Here is a 17,682-nt window from a genome sequence, read left to right as displayed (position 1 = left end):
CAGAGCAATCCTAGGTTGTGTTTCTGCTGCTCATCTTGAAAGCATGCGGCATTGGTACCTGTGGTAATGATCTTGCCTACTGCCTTCAGCAGAAGCAGAACACTGGTCTGGTGGCACTGCTGCCAGCATAAGTTATGCCACAGCATCTGAAGGAATTAATCACCTGGTTCCTTCATCAAGTCATTTAGACACCTATCCAGCAAGCCAACCATATTCAGCAAAATGTAATTTAAGATTAATTATATGTTTAAATTTTGATCTTTAAATGAGGTGAAAGTCTTATCTGTAATTGGGCTTTAATAACTATTTTTATATGCCACTCAGCATTTTTAAATACTTATGACATTCAGAAGAATTAGATCAGCATTTACCTAAATTGAGTAAAAATGAGACAGCATTACACAGTTGTGGTACACAGTTATCTTCCCAAATTACCCTCCAGGTGGTTACAATAGCAAAGTGCAGATATACTCAAACTAGTTCTTTTAAAACTTCAAATTAGGGGGCAGTTAACTGGTGTTCAATCCAAACTGAAAAATCTGCTTCAGCAGGATAAATTCTTCTCCTCTGAGCTCTGTTCTGCTGTGAAAGCTGCAGTTCAGAATCAAGGAACACAGTAGCACCTGAATGCCTTTTTAACCCCAGACCTTCCTACAAGCCTCCAAGATTCAAGTGATGCCAAGACGATGCGAGAAACACAGAGACCCAGGATGATCAGATTCTTCCAGTTATGTGGCTTGCAGGTTTCCTGCCCCCTTCCTGATGCTGCAATATGTAATATTTTAACACTGGAGCTGGACAAAAAGAACTGCTGCACAGACACTGCGGAGGAGTACAGAGAAATGTTAGTGAGGAGTTTGCATTTGTAATCTTGCTGCAACCCTTGCTGTGCCTTGTCCTTGCTCTTTACATGCACAGGCTATGAACTTCTTCGAATGCTAACTGTACAGCACAGTGTTTCCCCATCCCACAGCTTAGCAAAACTTGACAGGGATGTGAATTGCACATACATCTGCTTCTGCTCCCAGTTTGCCAGTAGCTTAGACTCTGCCTCTTGCAGTCTCTGGGTGTGGGCTGGATGAGAAGTCAAGTGCCCTGCTGGCCTAATGAAAAGTCCTTTCTCACTGCCCCTGGGCCGTGCTGGGTTGCTGCCTGCAATTGCTCCTCATTGCTGCAGCAATTGCTCTGGGCAGGAATGGCTTCTGCTCTGGCCTTTCTGCAGACCTTCCCAACTAGACCCCTGCCTGTTGTTGAGACATTGACTGAGCAACACTCACAGCAGTTCCCAAAGTGAGTCTCTGCCCTAGTTTTTCAAAGCTTTCTTCCCTCATGCTCACTCAATATGTAATTTAAACATTCATGTATTTTCTGTCTCATCTTTGATCCTGCAGTAGCAAATGTTTATTTCCTTCTAACATGCGTGGTTAAATTAGGTGGTAAGAAGAAGGGGGGGGAAAAAAAAAAAGCACAGGAATTTTCATTTCCCTTCCAAACCACACCAAGAGAAATCTTCTGTATATCAAAGTTTTGGGGGACTTTGTGGTACAATTTCAGAGCTGATCTGAAACTGCAAAATATTCTATGCGTCTTTGAACTTAAAAATTAACCTGACCTGGGTTTTTCACTTCAACATTAGATGAGTTCGTCCTGCAGTAATATTTCCAGGAAGTAAACTTGAAGTTCCCCTAATAGTTCCTGAAGATTTGGAAAATTAAACTACTGACCGCAAACATTTACACAGAGATGTTACAGATTACATCAAATGGGTGGTTGACCACTGTACTGAAAACACTTTTTCAGTGCACTGTCTCAAAGACAATTTCAGGCTCCAGAAGGGGATCTGACTTACATATTTCATAGACACAGCTGCAAATGAACACATTTTTATCTTGTGTGAATGTGCCAGAGAATATTAACATTAAACTTTGCAGTTAACTCATAAATATCATGGAGTAGAACTTTAATTATGCCCCAGCTAAGGCTTGGCATAGGATAGAATAGTTTTTAAAATTCTAAAATACTCTCTTCTGTCTTTCTTGAAATTTCAAAGAGACCCTTGAGAAGTTTGTGTAAGACATTATAATATATAGCAAAAATGCTGATACATAATGCCTTCTATCATTTCTTTTGAGGTCAGGACCATCTCTTATTATATGCTTGTACATTGCTTCATACAAAAAAGACCTGATTTCAATTACAGTTGCTAGGCGCTACTCTAATTACTCATAATGGAATCAGGTAAAACATACGCTTTATGGAGTTTCTATAGGTTTAGTTAATGGTATACGTTAAATATTTATATGAGCTCCTTTCCATATCCACATAGGTAACAACACCATAAATGAGTACCATATGACTCACTAAGTCTTTTCAGTAATTGCTGTAATATAATACTGCAGATGCTGTCTGTGTTTCCAGGTGAATCTTTGTGCTGAAACTCACTTGTCACTTGTAAGGAATGAGCACGTGGAAGGCTTGGGTGTCCCTGATGTGGAACAGCAATCCCTTCTACTGAACTGATGTATATTTAGGAAGCTACATTTTACTGACTTTTAATAGGACCTGGGATCTTCAGTCTTTAGCCCTCAAAAGTATTTAAGGACTTAGTGGAAATTAATCAAAGGTAGTTGGGCTCCTAGCTGCATGTGAGAAGCTGTGTTTAAGTGCTCAGGCTACTCCAGAGGATAGGCATTTGAGGGATTGTAAAAAAAAAATAAAATACACTCATACTTATTATTGTCTCCTTCACTTAAAATGCAGCTTTGCGGACACCTTTCTTATATACTAGTTTGGTTTTTAGACCTTTTATGCAGAAAGTAAAAAATCTGGGTTTAATTCCTGATTCAGCCTAAAGATGCTTAGATCTCCCACCTCCCAGTTCCCTGCTTTTTTTCTGAATTAGACATTGCATTAATTAAAAAAAAACCACACCACCAAAAAAAAAACCCAACCAACCAAACAAACAAAGCACCACACCCAAAAAAACTCAACAGCAACAACAAAACCCCCACAACCTTGGCAGCAGGAATCAGACTCAAGCACTCTTGTACCTGAGCTGAACACTATTACAATGCAGTTGGTGCTAGATGCCCCAGCTCTAGTGAGAGTGCTCTAACTGGATGGGGCATCATATCCCTTCTTGCACGCTGATCTTCTAGCAGCGACTCACTAGTATTAGCTATGCAATGACATATATTCCCTTCTCTTTTGTAATTTGCCAAGAAGAATCCTTTTTTCTGTGAGCTTTCAATTGTAGGGAATAATGACACAGATATTGACGATGTTTTTCAAGTAACCAGGCTGAGTTTGATTTAGAGGTTTTGGTTTAGATCTAGCCAGATTTAGGTGAATGCTAGGAAACCAGCTTTTGAGGCCAGGCGGCCCTGCTAATGTATATAGAGTTAAGCTGCAGGCGCAGGGGGAACTCAGTTGACAGACGGCTTCCCTCATCAGGGAATTACTGAGGAAAGTTTCACTAGATCGTACTTTTCAATGCAAAAACCTAACAGTCTTTTGGATTTGATCATAAGTCACTAAGATTATTACCAGAGTTATTGTATCAGACTCAGAGGTACTTTCTGAGTGAAAAGATATTGCTTTTATTTCTCCTCTGGAATGCACATATGATTGCCTTTATTCAGTCTGCTGTCTTCATGCTAGCACAGCATCTTTTTTCTTTCCTATTTACTCCCATATGGTTAGTTAATTAACTTTTCTTCGGAACTTATGAAAAATATTCTCCATATTTGCTGAGTCTTTTACTAGCAGTGTTCTCTCTTCCTTTGCCAAAGTATACATATCTTAACAGGTTTGAAATAACCAATTCGTAGTGTTAGCATGTGGTGGAATATCTGATATGCTTGGTACACAATGCAAAAAGCAATAAAAAGTTATAGCTTGAAAGCTGACAGCGGATAAATAGCTTGTTTTGCTAGAAATCCTCAGCCTTGATAAAAACCATAATCTGTTTAAGACACCAAGAAATCAAAAGTTAACTTTGTATCTCACCTATATTAATATTTGTATCTCATATTTTGGTGGAGTTTTTCTGTATGGCATTGCTAGAAAATATATTTAAAGTCAGATGTAACATAAATATAGCTAAAAGTCTTGTTAAATGTTAAACCACTTCAGGTCATACTGTGAACAACTCTGCTTTTCTGGATTTTGAAGCCAGTCTGAATTTTGGATGCATAATTTGAATGGAAGGATATACTAATTTACATGTAATTAACATTGACATTTTACATGGTGATACAGTTTTACCCCTCTTTTGGTTATCCATTGTAAACAATCCTATATAGAGAACATTCTGACATAGCGTGGAACATACTGTGCGCCTCTTTTTCACAAAACACATACCTATTTCTTGCGATTAATCTGCTATCATCAAAGAATCACAAACAGAAACAGCCACTGCTTTCCTTTGGTTCTACTGGGGCTTTGTACTTCTATCATATGTTGCCCTCTATCCTTTTTGTCATTTATACTTGGGTGAAATGAATACCAAATGCCACTAAATACAAGTGGAAACCTTTCACATTTATTCTGAAGTAGCTACAAAGTGTACAGGACAGCAGAGCATCAGACCAAGATTAAGCTTCTGTTTAGCTTGCTTTATAAATTCAAATGAAGTATAACTTTTTGAATTGAGAGAGAAAAGGACATTAAAATAGACTTCAAATGAGAGAAAAAGTGAAGAAAAGTTAACTCTGAATTGGAATTTCTGTTATCGCAATCGGTCTTTCTCACAATGAATCACACTGTTAGCATATATTGCTCAGAATAGCTCTGATGATAGCAATGGAGTTATAAGATTTACATCAGCTTAGGATGTAACCCAGTATTTAAGTGTAGTATCTGCTTACAATTAGCCATGAATTACTTTACACAAAGTCAAAGGCATATTATTTTAGTTTCCTCCATAAAGCTCCTTTTGCTTGCGTATTAACAGATGCCATGTATTTCCTTTGCCAAAATTGATGTTATATTGGCAACAGAGCAGGGAATCACACGTTTAAATTTTCTGTAAAAACACTACTTTAATTAACTTCTGGCCACTCCTAGAGACAAAATGCTAGACAATATGGATCTTAAGCCAGACCCAGTCGGCAAGCCCTAGGTTTCTAAATACTTCTCTTCATTTTTCATAATTCACAAGTATATTGAGGACTGCTGGAAATTAATTTTTGTGAAGCACAAAACTACAACTTGACCAGTATAGCTCATATTCAGCTAAAAGTCTTTTTGCTTTCTTCTAGCTTTCAATGGACACCAGAATAAAACTTAAAGAACACAGTTCAGTGGAGAAAGATCAAACACTCAATACATTCAAGCAGGGAAAAAAAGAGGATACACAATTCTACCCACTACCGAGATCAAGTAACAAACACCTGGTTATGACAGGGAAAAAGAACGTCTCTTGTGATTTCTTCCTTTACACCAGAAAAATGCTGAGGCCTGTCTCAGGCACACTCTGACACCAGCCAATCTGGCTATTAGCACAACTGTTAAAGTGAAATCATAAGTCTCTTGTGTTTCCTTCTTTTCCAGCCATAAAAAGGTGAGGCTTGGCTCGTGCTTATATCAAACACTACGTTTAAATATTGTAGTTTACTTTCTCTTCAGGGAAATCACCCACCAGGGTCACCAGGCTAATCACAGCTCACTTTAAATCATTGGAAATGGGGAGAAAGTAGGAGTGAGAGAGGGAAAACAGACCGATACATTGTTAGTGACATTTCCCAGCTTTGTAACTTATTTTCCTCTGAGAGCTCTGTGTGCTTCCCAGCAGCTTAGAGAGGATGATCCCCTGTCCCTTGAGCTCCCATTTCCAAATAATTCTGAGCCAGAGACTTTCTGAAGACGTTTTGCAAGTTCTCTTTTCCTTTTTCCCTCTAGTTCATTTATTCTGCCTTTCTTTTCTTTCTTTTCTTCCAATGTGGTGTCTCACTGTTTGATTCATGAAAGCCTCCCCTCCCATCTTTTAGAAGTGGGAGCATAGCAACTGAGTGACACTCTATCAATAACTACTCTGGCTGCTACGGAGAGGATCTTGCTTGTTTCTTCCTGGCTGGCAGGAGTAGGAATGTACCAAAAGAGATTACATCCGACTTGCACTTTGAATGAGATACTGCAAGAAACTAAACTAAACTAAGCTAAATAAAATAAAAACGTTAGTCAACTGAGACAACATTTCCTTCTAGCATCTGCTATTTATACTGATCCCAGGTATTAAAACAGCCTTGCTCCAAACTGTTCTGAATTGCTGAATGGTCTGAATGAAAATAAGCTTTCTAAAAACACACTTGGTATTTCCATCATAGCAATTGCAATCACAGTTTTGACTTTTTCTTGTAGACAATTACTAATTATTGTCTTGGTCTAGAAACACAAATGTCTCTTGAGTTCAATCTTTTCCAGTCCCATACAAAATTATCTACCTTATGCTGTATCATATTCCTCAGGTCCCACCCATTCAATATCATTCTGCTGCTGGGAGAACTAACCAACTGCTCCTCCTCCTTAGTAGGGTACAACATCACAGTCTGTCTTGAGGCTGTGAATCAACATCTCATTGTTGAAACAGACGAGAGACCGGTCCACAAACCAAAGCAGAAGATTATGCTGCTATTTTGAATCATGAGCTTCCCAATAACTGCAGTTGGATCTAAATATACGATCCATTAAACACACATTCTTTATCCTAAAGTACCCTTTGATGTTTAACTGGAAGGTATTTTTATGAATGAATTATGACATAATGCATAAGGGTAAGCTACAAAAATGAAAAATGGCATAAACTTACAAAGAAAAGAATGTAGGAAATCTGAACCACTGCAAGTCTGGATTCACTTCTTTTGTCACTATGCTCTGTTTGCAGGATCAGAATAAGGTAAAAACAAAGTAGAATGTTTTTCAGACTTAAAAAATTTGTTCCTCCTGTAGAGAAGGAATAAATGATGTAAAGTAAGAGATTTTTCTCAAGAGTAATCTCTACAGAAGATTTATTTCATTGAAACCAGACAGCAACAAATTTCATACAATCAGCTCACTCTAGAAGAATTCTAACATGCTGCATCTTACCCTGCCTTTGGTTTAGCTTTCTGGTACATTTCTGGCCTCTCTGGCAACTAACCATGTCCCAGACAATGCGTGTGCATTCACGTGTGTGTGAATGCATGTGCACATGCGTGTGCAATGCGTGTTTGTTCTGGATAGACAATTCAAATGTTTCTACCATGTTTTGGGAGAGATTTTTAGGTGTGTGGGTGTGAATCATGGTTTGCCACTTAGCCTCATAGCCAGAAAATGGTTCATGGCCTCTCTCATTTTGCAGAGAAGACGTGGCCTTTCTCTATTCAAGACCTGAGAAAAAAACAATTAATTTAAGTCTTTTCTTATTCTCAGTCACCTGACTTTTTTATTTTGGAAAATTCCTACGCCAGGGTTTTTTTCCCCAAGGCAACATGATCTAGAAAGTTTATCCCAGATACCTGCCACATTTCGAGGAGCTTAAATCCCTTTACTGGTCTGTTATACCATCTGACTCCAAAACAGTTTTCTCCGTAATCACTGTTTATAGGTAAGTCAGAGAAGCACTGTCTGGTTCCTGCTTCTTTGCATCTTCACGTGTCAGATACCGTCTCACTGTCATACACAGCTCAAGGGTAACTGTTTGCAGAGTGTTTTACCCATCCAGACCTTGTTGTGATGACACAGCAGAGAGCACCATTCTCCTCAAAAGAGGGGTAGTCAACTCCCACCTCAGAAGTCATCAGAAGCTGTGTGACCATGTTTTCTTGAATGCAAATCAGAAACTAATACAATAAATGGCAAAACTTTAAATAAAATGGCACCTTACAGGAAAAAAGAAACCTTCCCTTAGTATGTTTCAAACTGGTCTATCATAAGTGTCCTTTTTCACTTCCAACAACCATATACTTCAACTATCGTAACCTTCAGCTTCTTATTGAAAATGATACTGAAGTTAATATATTTCAATACACTTTATCATTAATTCATATAACCCATTTCATGTACAGTTGCTTCAAATAACTTTTCTGAATTATGAGTGCCATAAAGAAAAGGCAATTATTTTTTTCACTGCAGCACATTTTGTTAACTGCAAGTAAATAAGCAAAACGATGGCAATAAAAAGAAAAAATCATAATTAAATTGATTTGAATTTGAAGCTTAGCCTTAAGAGAATTGATATTTAGCAGGTTTCTGCAATCTACCCAAGTCTGTTTACACAATATTCTTTCCAATGCTGCATTTGAAATAATAATAATAAATTTTGTACATAATAAATTCTGCAAATTCAATGATACTCAGAGAAGTTGGATTAGGAGATAGACCTGTACTCCGTTTCCTGTGCAAGATTTCTGAACCACACAAACATGTGAGTGCATGAAAACGCATGTGTGCACACACACACACAAGACCTCAATATATAATATTCCTCATATAAATCACTCGTACCTGCCTTTTGTCAAGACTCAACCCTTCAGTAGTGCTTATGATCTCTTGTAAAGTTAGAATTTTATTCAGAGATACAGCTAAATCTGGTTAGAGTAATTATGCTTGCTGAAATCAAGATATCAAGTCAGGAATATGAGAACCAATATATGGCATATCTTTCCATATTGTGTCCTTTGCCATTATAGTTTTAGATAAGATTTACATTCACTAACTGTTCAATTTTTTTTTTTGTTATAGTTTACCCTTATGCATTCTGTAATAAACTTTGACTTGTATGAGATCAAGTAATTCTAATTTTTAGCCTGTATCATGAAAAAAAACCCAACTTTGTTATAACAGTGTTCTAAGAGAAATCTAAGCAGTACTCAGTCACTGAAGAATAGATTCCCAATCATGAAGATTTTGGTTTAGCATTATACATCCGTTTTATCCTTAAGTTAATCTTAGAAAACACTTGTTATTCTCTTGTGTGAACAGTTATATATATCAATAGGAAAAGGAGTAAAGATTTTTTTTTCGTTTTCTTGAAAGTTAAGCTAGACTTGCAGTCATGATTTTTTCCATTTACATGCTATTTTGCATCTCACAGTATTCTGCATATGGCTGTCCTTATACTAATTCTTGCTACCTAGCTGATCAGTGCAAATTATGACCGTATGCATTTTGGAAAACTTTTTTAGATGTTTTAGACAGTTATTGTGACTTGCTGCTTAAGTATCACCATTGCATTCACTGTCATGAAGTTCCTGATCCATGCAAGGATACACTTCGCCCACGTAAAAACATAATTCTACTTTATGTCATGACCACGTTGTCAACTCTGTACCTGTCACATGTTAAACTAATGAAAACCAAATAATGTCCTTGTAGACGTAATGTTAAGACTGCAGTAAGTATATGGGATAAAATAATTATTAGACTTGGAACAAACTGAGTATGTAGGTAATATTTGCAGCATTTCTTTTAGATAGACTACATTAATCTGAAAACACATTCCAATTTCTTTTAAATTTTTTTATGGTTGAAGTGTTTTCTTCATAGAATTTGTTCAGAAACATTGGCTCTTTAGAAGTACTTTATAAATGCTAACTGTGTTTTTATGAAGAACTGAGCAAAGACAACTTTGTTGAAATGAATGAAAAGACATTTCAGTGGTTCATTCCAGACCTTTGCTTAATTCTGGTCACGTTTTTAGGTTGGAAGCAGTAGTACAAAATCCAAAGAAATCTCTATCTCTATTTATCCACAAGAGTGTACCACATAGCTTCAGATGAGAAAATACTGGTGAACTTTAATAGGACCCCATATGTCTTTCCAATTATTCAGCACTGTCTCTAAAACATCTTTCTAGATCTTTCTCAGTGGCTTGAGATTCACAAGCAATACAAGACCTAAGGGCCTCCTCAGGGCTGGACTTCTGCCCTGAATGTAGGTTGATGATCCTCCACCAAAAAATCCATCAAAAGCTCTCAGAGGTAGTTATGTGGTACATAAATGGAGCTTGTTACCATGTTTCATAGCTCTTTAGCCAAGAATCAGAAAATTGACTGCATCTTTCAGAATGGGAAGAAGAATCACGATATAAATTAATGTTCATAGTGTTTCTACTAACATAATTCAGTTTCTCACTGGAAATAATCATAAAAACATAGAATCATAGAATCATAGAATAGTTTGGGTTGGGAGGCCCTTTTAAAGGTCATCTAGTCCAACCCGCCTGCCATGGGCAGGGACATCTTCAACTAGATCAGGTTGCTCAGAGCCCCGTCCAACCTGACCTTGAATGTTTCCAGGGATGGGGCATCTACCACATCTCTGGGCAATCTGTTCCAGTGTTTCACCACCCTCATTGTAAAAAATTTCTTCCTTATATCTAGCCTGAATGGAATCTTGGAACCTTCCACAGTGCCCTGCCTCAGTACTGATAAATATATAACAATGGCAATTTTCCTGAGCCTTTGAGCTCTGCTGAGAAATGGGTAGATAAAGAGAAGGTACGTGGATCCCAGCAGTGACCCAAAATAATCTGGGACGCTGATTTTTTTTTTGTATCTTTGCAAGCTTTATGATCCAGGGGTGTCAGCCCCTTCTTCATAAGAAACACATCTTTTTGAGGATAGTTCCAATAGCTCATCCAGGAACTTCAAACTGATTAGTATGTGTCTGGGTCATCGGGCTTATTAATAATGACATCTTAGAGTGTTGCTGAGACAATATGTCACTTCAGCTCCAGAGAACTCTAGGAATGCTATCTTCTTCACATTTGAATTTCCCCATATCTTTCCCCAGCTCTGTCATACCTAGTCCCAACCATTACTTCTAATTGGTTGACCTCAGAAAGCCAGACCATTTCAGAAGAATGTCATATACAATTTACTGCTCTGTTTCATCTTTGCACTCATTTTTCCAAACATCTGTGGTTGTTTCCCAAGGTGTCCAGAGCCAGCTGGATATACACTTGTTAAAAAATATTCATCATTCTGTAAGTATTAACAATCATCAAGATCCCTAGACAAAGCAGTATTTCTTCCATATTGGCTAACATCAGTTAAAAATGGCAAGGGCCCAAACTGTAAGGAATGAGGTGAGCAGATAGGAATTATGGAAATCTTCTAATTTTAGTCCAGATTTCAAAATTTTAGAGGGTACCAATAGGTGCACATCAGCACAACAGAAAGCAAGGTGCAATCAACAAACACACATACACTTATCCCATGCCTAAATCCAAAACACATTACTGTATACCAGTGAGATCCTCAGTACGTCCCCAAGTCCCAGAGTAACTGTGCACTTGTTTAGAAAGCCAGTCCTTTGGGGAAAGGGATATTTACATCACCTACATTTAGGAAACTGATTTATAGGTCTAAATCAGAAGGTCAGTCTTACCAGTATCCATACACAGACACTGAAAAGAGATAGACTATTCCAAATATGTTCCTGCCCTGAATCACCATATCTGGAGGAAAGCAAGGGAAAACCAAAGTTAGGCATCTAAAATTAGGCTGTGGGGATTCCTCACAGCAATTAAAAGGAACGTAGCCTGAATATGCAAAACAAACATGGTGAAATTTCTGATTTTAGAAAAATTAGATTGAGTGAAACTGAAAAAAAAAACATAATCTGGAACGATTTTATGGTTGAATATGAGCCTCCGCTCTTCTTAAAATTGTCCGCTGTACCAAACTTCTGTTGAGGAACATAGCAGTAAAACTTCTGGCCCTTATTCTGTAGTGCCTGCATTTTCTGTAAACTTTGCTGTTTGAAAGTAGATTGACAGGTGATAATACAAAACATGGAAAAAGGCAGAGGAGGGTCAAATGGCTAAAGAAGAACAGAATTTCTAATAACTGTTGCTTAGAGGTTCCCCTGACTCTCTTTTGAGTTTCCTTAATGAAATAATAAATGTATTTTTACAGGTGTGCAACAGCACAAAATGTAGAAATTAAAATATTGGCTAAAATGCCACATCTTATTCACAAGGAGACCCTTGGTGAAGAAAATCTGTGGATTATGGGAGGGGAAGGGTGGAGAGTCAATAGGGATTACAAATTCCCAGTGTACAGGATGATCCAGCATGGGTAATGAGTGAAATCTCTACATCTTTAAATAAAATGAAAAAGCTTCAATGTGTAGTCTTTTATAGTGGCTGATGAAGGAAGAATTAACCTTATTGGACATATATTTTCTTTGCACTTTGTATTTTTCTCTTAGGCTCATATGGTGCTGTATTTCTAACTATAGATAAATGTAAGGGTTTTCCTAGCTGCTGACAAGGGCTACATAGCAGGTCAAATTATCCCTTAGAAATACTCAAATGTCCTTCATTCAAGGAGGTATATTAGGAGATTATGCACCAGTATCCTGGCTCAAACTTACCAGAAAATGACCTGCTGAAGACCTGTTGGATGAAGTAATTCCAAAATAACCCCTTATATGCTTTACAAGATATGAAGCAAGTTCTTTTGTAGGGATACAGGAAAGAAAGGCATGTAATTCACTGTTGGGCTGATTTAAGGAGTTCCAAATTTGTGGATTGTGGAGATTTGTATCTTTTGCAAATGGAACTAAAAATATCTGATATGCTTGTTCACACACATGTACAGATTAGGGAGGGGGTTGAAAAATAATGTAACTTCCTATAAATAATTCCCAGCACTGTGTAGGACTGATTTTAGATGCTACATCTCTGGGGTTTGGTAACATGTCGTTTGTACTAGTCAAAATGCTGCTAGGATGGCCATCATCTCTACATGTCCCCATTTCTGCCCTGTATGAAATCTAAACTGATTGCTTTCATTATGCTACCCCTTACGACCTGCGTATCACATTCAATGCATACTTATGACATAGGATTCCCACCTTAATTTTACAGGTATTTGTAATTTTCATAGCTCATTAAAAAACAATTAAAAAAAAAGAAGTCAGAAGGCTTTGTAGTTCCTTCCCGGACTTTTTGTGGGCAGTGTCTATTCTACTAGCATCAGGCAAGCACATCAGATCCCAGTGACCTGTGCTTCACAGCAGGCCCTCCCAAGTACAGTCAGGTACTACACCTCCCTATCCTTCTTTCCAGAGGTGTTTATAGATGCTAAGACCAAAGGATGTCAACTTCTAGCTGCTAGGACATGCAGTCTCCCAGATTTTCATGTAGCTGACAGTCCTCTACGCGCTCGATGCTTTCCTTACCTCTTTCCAAGCCAACCCCAAGTTATTTATTTTTCCTTTACACTTCCCCTTTCAGATTCCTGTTTGCAGAGGGAAAGATATCACCATTTAAACTATCCTTACACTTGCAGTAAGGTCTCTGTCAGCAGTTTTGGAAACACTGCTGTATCTGGGGTGCTTTACCAGCATAAGGTATGGAGACAGCCAGAGCTCTCTGACATAAAGGATAGTAGGAAGACAGTAAGAAATGAAATTATTAATTATCATTCCTCACAATAAAAGAAAAATGGGTCTCAAAAAGAAATGACAGGTTTAAAATGGAACATAATTCAGTTACTGAATTCACTGTCACAGGATACTATGTGGCCTACACTGTAAATAGTTTCAAAAAGTAAAATCCAAAGATAAACTTCATCAGTGGCATCCAAATAGCAGAACATCCAAATGGCAGAACATCACCACTACTCCATAAGTTTTTAAACTTCTGATAGCCAGAAGCTGGGTTGTATGGTTCATTGAGCAGAATCAGCAATTCAGGGTACTGAGCTAACGGAGCTTCAATCTGAACCAGGTAGACACACTTTATCTTCTTACCTTTCATGCTGTAAGATAGGCAAGCAGTGTATTCTTCATTTAATAGAGCGACTGAGCTGGGCACTGATGTCTGACTAAACAAGTCTGCTTTTACCCTGAAAAACGCTTAATGCCTGTATCAAATTGGGAACATGCAGTGCAGAAGTGCAGTTTGTGGCTGACACTGTACTACTATCAGCCAACTCACATTTCTGGACTGCCTTCAGTCTCTTCTGTTGGCAAGCTGTGAACACTTTGTACTTTGCACAGGCATCGGAAGCCTATAGATTTGTCTGTAGGCATCTACATTTATTTAAAACAATTTAAGATTTCCTCAGTTTTTTGAAAAAACTCAGCTTATTTCCACATTTATTGCAAAATATCTCTTCTGCAGCTGATTCAAGTTGCTGAATCCTCTTCTTTATCTTCCTGTTATATCTTCACTGATTGCTTGTAAGGTTTTATGTTCTGCTCTGTCACACATTTGTAAGTAAGCATATGTTGTTATAAATAGGACATAAAATGCTTCTGCAGTATGACCTTTCCTGTCAATCCACAGCTATAGTAAGAGCAATCTCTTATTTTCTAATCTAAAAATCAAGGGTCCCTTTCTTTGTCCACAGTATAGCAAGCCAGAAAAAAAAAAAAAAGAAAGGAATATATTTTGAGTGTTTCACTGAATAAGCCATTACCTTGAATAAGGCTTTTGTAATGCCGATGCAGTGTGATTCATGTAATTCAGATCTGAAGCTAATATGCTGTTTGAAAATGTACCCGCTGCTGAGATGATTTCCTAAACAGGGAGGCAGAGAAGTGATTATTAGATAGGACAAGACACGAGCTGAATTACTGAAATGTGCAATAAAGAGATCTCAGCCTCTACAATTTGCCTGTCAAAAATGAAGCTTTTAATCAATTTAATCAGTGTAACAATATATTAGCTCAGCAGCCTGCCATCTCAGCATGTAATTTTAACTATAAAGAACATTCTACAAACACTATGAAGCCCCAAAGTGCTCTTTAAAAAAGTCTCTAAAACATAAACAAGGTTTTTAATAGCCTGTGTCAGCAGGACTAGAACAAATCACAGGAAGGTAATGAAGAAGCTTTTTCTTTTTTTTCCTCAAAAAGGATTCTACAGCCTTCGCTAGATAATCTGACTACACTCCTCATTCTTTTGCGGAGACAAAATTTAACCTTGATTTGTCATCTTCTCTCCAAAACCTCACTATTTTTCATGCCTCATGGAACTACTTATACTAATCTTCATTAGTTTTCTCAGGGTGCTGAAATCATCCATTCCTAATTCCAACAATGTCCTTGCATACACACTAAAACACAAAGGAATGTTATAAAACAGTATTAAGGGCACTAAAGAATGTCACTTTTAAACTGCACTGTTAGAATAAATTTTCATAGGAAAGTATTACTCTGTATTATCAATAAGTTGAAAGAAGGTGAAATCATAGTTTATATTATTTTGTTGCTTTAAAACATTTCGATGAAGGTATTACTGTAATTAACTTTCCCTCGTGTTTTCAGTTTTCCAGTGACTCACTGTGAAAATTTCCTCCCTGAGCGTCCCACATGCACACAAGTCACCATATACTTGAAAATGAAGAAAGCTGAAGGATCGGACACATATACAAGAGGGCTTGACACAAAAAAATGACATCTATAAACACATTTTTCTGTGCGACCATAAATGCTTGGAGTAGTATTTTAATGCAGTATGGTCTACAAAATGAGCTTCAGATTCACATCATACACAGTTCTCTATGTGCAGGTGACTATGTAAACTATTTTCTGCTCTTCCACCCTCCAATGCACCTGGTCTACCCCACAATTATGGGAAAGGATGGTTGTGGCTTTGATCTTCTGTGGTGCCTTCCCTCTTTCAGAAGTTAAGCTAGGGAGCAGTGACTGAACCGTGCACAGGGATGGAAAAGCGTTCTGGAATTGCCTTTCCACCAAGCTGAGTGTGCTGAAGAGCCTAATGCAAACTAGCCCCTGAAGAAAACTATTTGTATCTTTTTCTGTAAAAGGAGAAAATTAATTCTTGGTCCTCAAAGGAGGAGACAACGTGCAAAAGGCCAACAGCTGCACGATCACATTTGAATCTTAAAAGTCTATCCAACTGGAGAAACAGATGTGCATTTGGCATAAATTTAAGAACATGTCTCCTTCAGTGCACCAGTAACAGGGACACAGAAGGCAGCGGATTAAATCTCAGGACTGCCATTTATGCCTAGGGAAAGCATATATGTAAACTACCACATTAAAGAAGAGACACTTTACAGCTCTGTTAACCAGCCTAATCAGCAAAGGGTTTCCCTCAACATCAGTACTTGTCAAGTTTAATAGAAATGCTCACAAAAGTAAAATAAGTTCATGGAGGTAAAGCACATAGGGCCACATATTAAACTCAATGCACAGGCCACTTTGAAAAAGTACTCTGCATATCCATATGTAGCAACTGATCTACCTCAGTGGGATCCTGACATGTTTACCACTTCATATTTGTTGTGCAAATTGATAAGTTGCTTGGAGAAATCTCTGATCTTGTGATCAGTTTATTAAAATGGAATTTTCTGGGGTTCTGTGAATCCCTGCAGATTGCTGCTCATTTGCAATCAGCTATTAAGGAATAATCTGGGTTTCATTTTCTTAGTTCTTTCTTTTCGTATAAGTACATATGAGAACATTTGTCAACATTGGTGAGAACAGCCACAATGTATTTAATTCTATGGTATCTATAACCCCTTTTTTCATTTTCTGTGACTAGCAATGTGAATATAGACGTGTATGTATGTGTATAAGATTTTGTTTGTGTGCGTGCATGTGTGTGTGTTTTGTTGACATTATTTGTGAGAACTCTAATGGAATAATTGTATCAGTAACACAATAACTGCATCAAGTATTACAGCTTCACTGGCATCAGCTGTCTTGAACTCACTTTGATTTCCCTCTTCATTCCAAATGTTTTAGCTGTCCAGTGGAGGAGTAATAATTATTACAAACAATTCCTTTTTTTTTTTTCCTATTGAAAATTGTTCATTGTTTCTGTTGGAAATTGTTGATGTGTGTTTTAAACTATATTCATGGCAAAAAGATCCAATTTATCATCAACAAATTTATAGGGCTTGCATGTGGATATTTCATAAATTTTAACAAGGTTAAACATACTGAATAAATCATTCACTTCAAGGAGTTTGCATGGTCTACTCCTGTTTTAGAGCTTTGCATTGTAAAGTAATAAATACACAAATAAAGTTCTGCTAATAGCCACTATTATACAACTGAAATAGGTAATCAAACCCCACAAGATATTTCCTATTTACATGTTGTATTAATTTGATTGACCGTAAACGATGTGTTAGTCCAGTCAAAATAGATCCCATAGCGTCAAAAACACATCTGGTAGGGAATTCTAATATTCTAGGCACTATATCTCTTGTAAAATAATCCTTCTATATCTATCAACAGCTAATTATTTTAGACAGCTAATCAATTCAATTATTAGCCAAATATTTCAAATCCTTGGCTTGGTAAATCTTCATTTACTGTAACAAAGGGTGCAATTACACAATATATTCTCTCTGGTGGAGAAGTTAGCTAAAGAAGTCCCATTCCCCCTCCCTATTCTAGCGTTCATTCTCACTGAAATGCTTTGTTCGCCATCCTTAATACAATTGCTTATGAAGCCACAATGTAAACCAGGTCACTTTTAGATTATTTTGATTTCAAAAAGAAACACAGGAAAATATTTCTGCTTTCCTGCTTACAGCACAGAACAAGTGAGAATACAGATGATTGTGATGGAGGGCAGAAAACTGTTCAGAAAAAAGCATGTCTAGATCCTGGACTGCAAACAGTCTAAGAATATTGAAATACACGTGGCTCATTTCCCAGGAGAATGTTTTAATTACCTGCATACAAAATATTTGGAAGGAGCCAGAT

Source organism: Calonectris borealis, chromosome 1 (genome assembly GCF_964195595.1).
Source record: "Calonectris borealis chromosome 1, bCalBor7.hap1.2, whole genome shotgun sequence".
Classification (NCBI taxonomy): domain Eukaryota; kingdom Metazoa; phylum Chordata; class Aves; order Procellariiformes; family Procellariidae; genus Calonectris; species Calonectris borealis.
Note: the sequence above shows the minus strand (reverse complement) of the source record.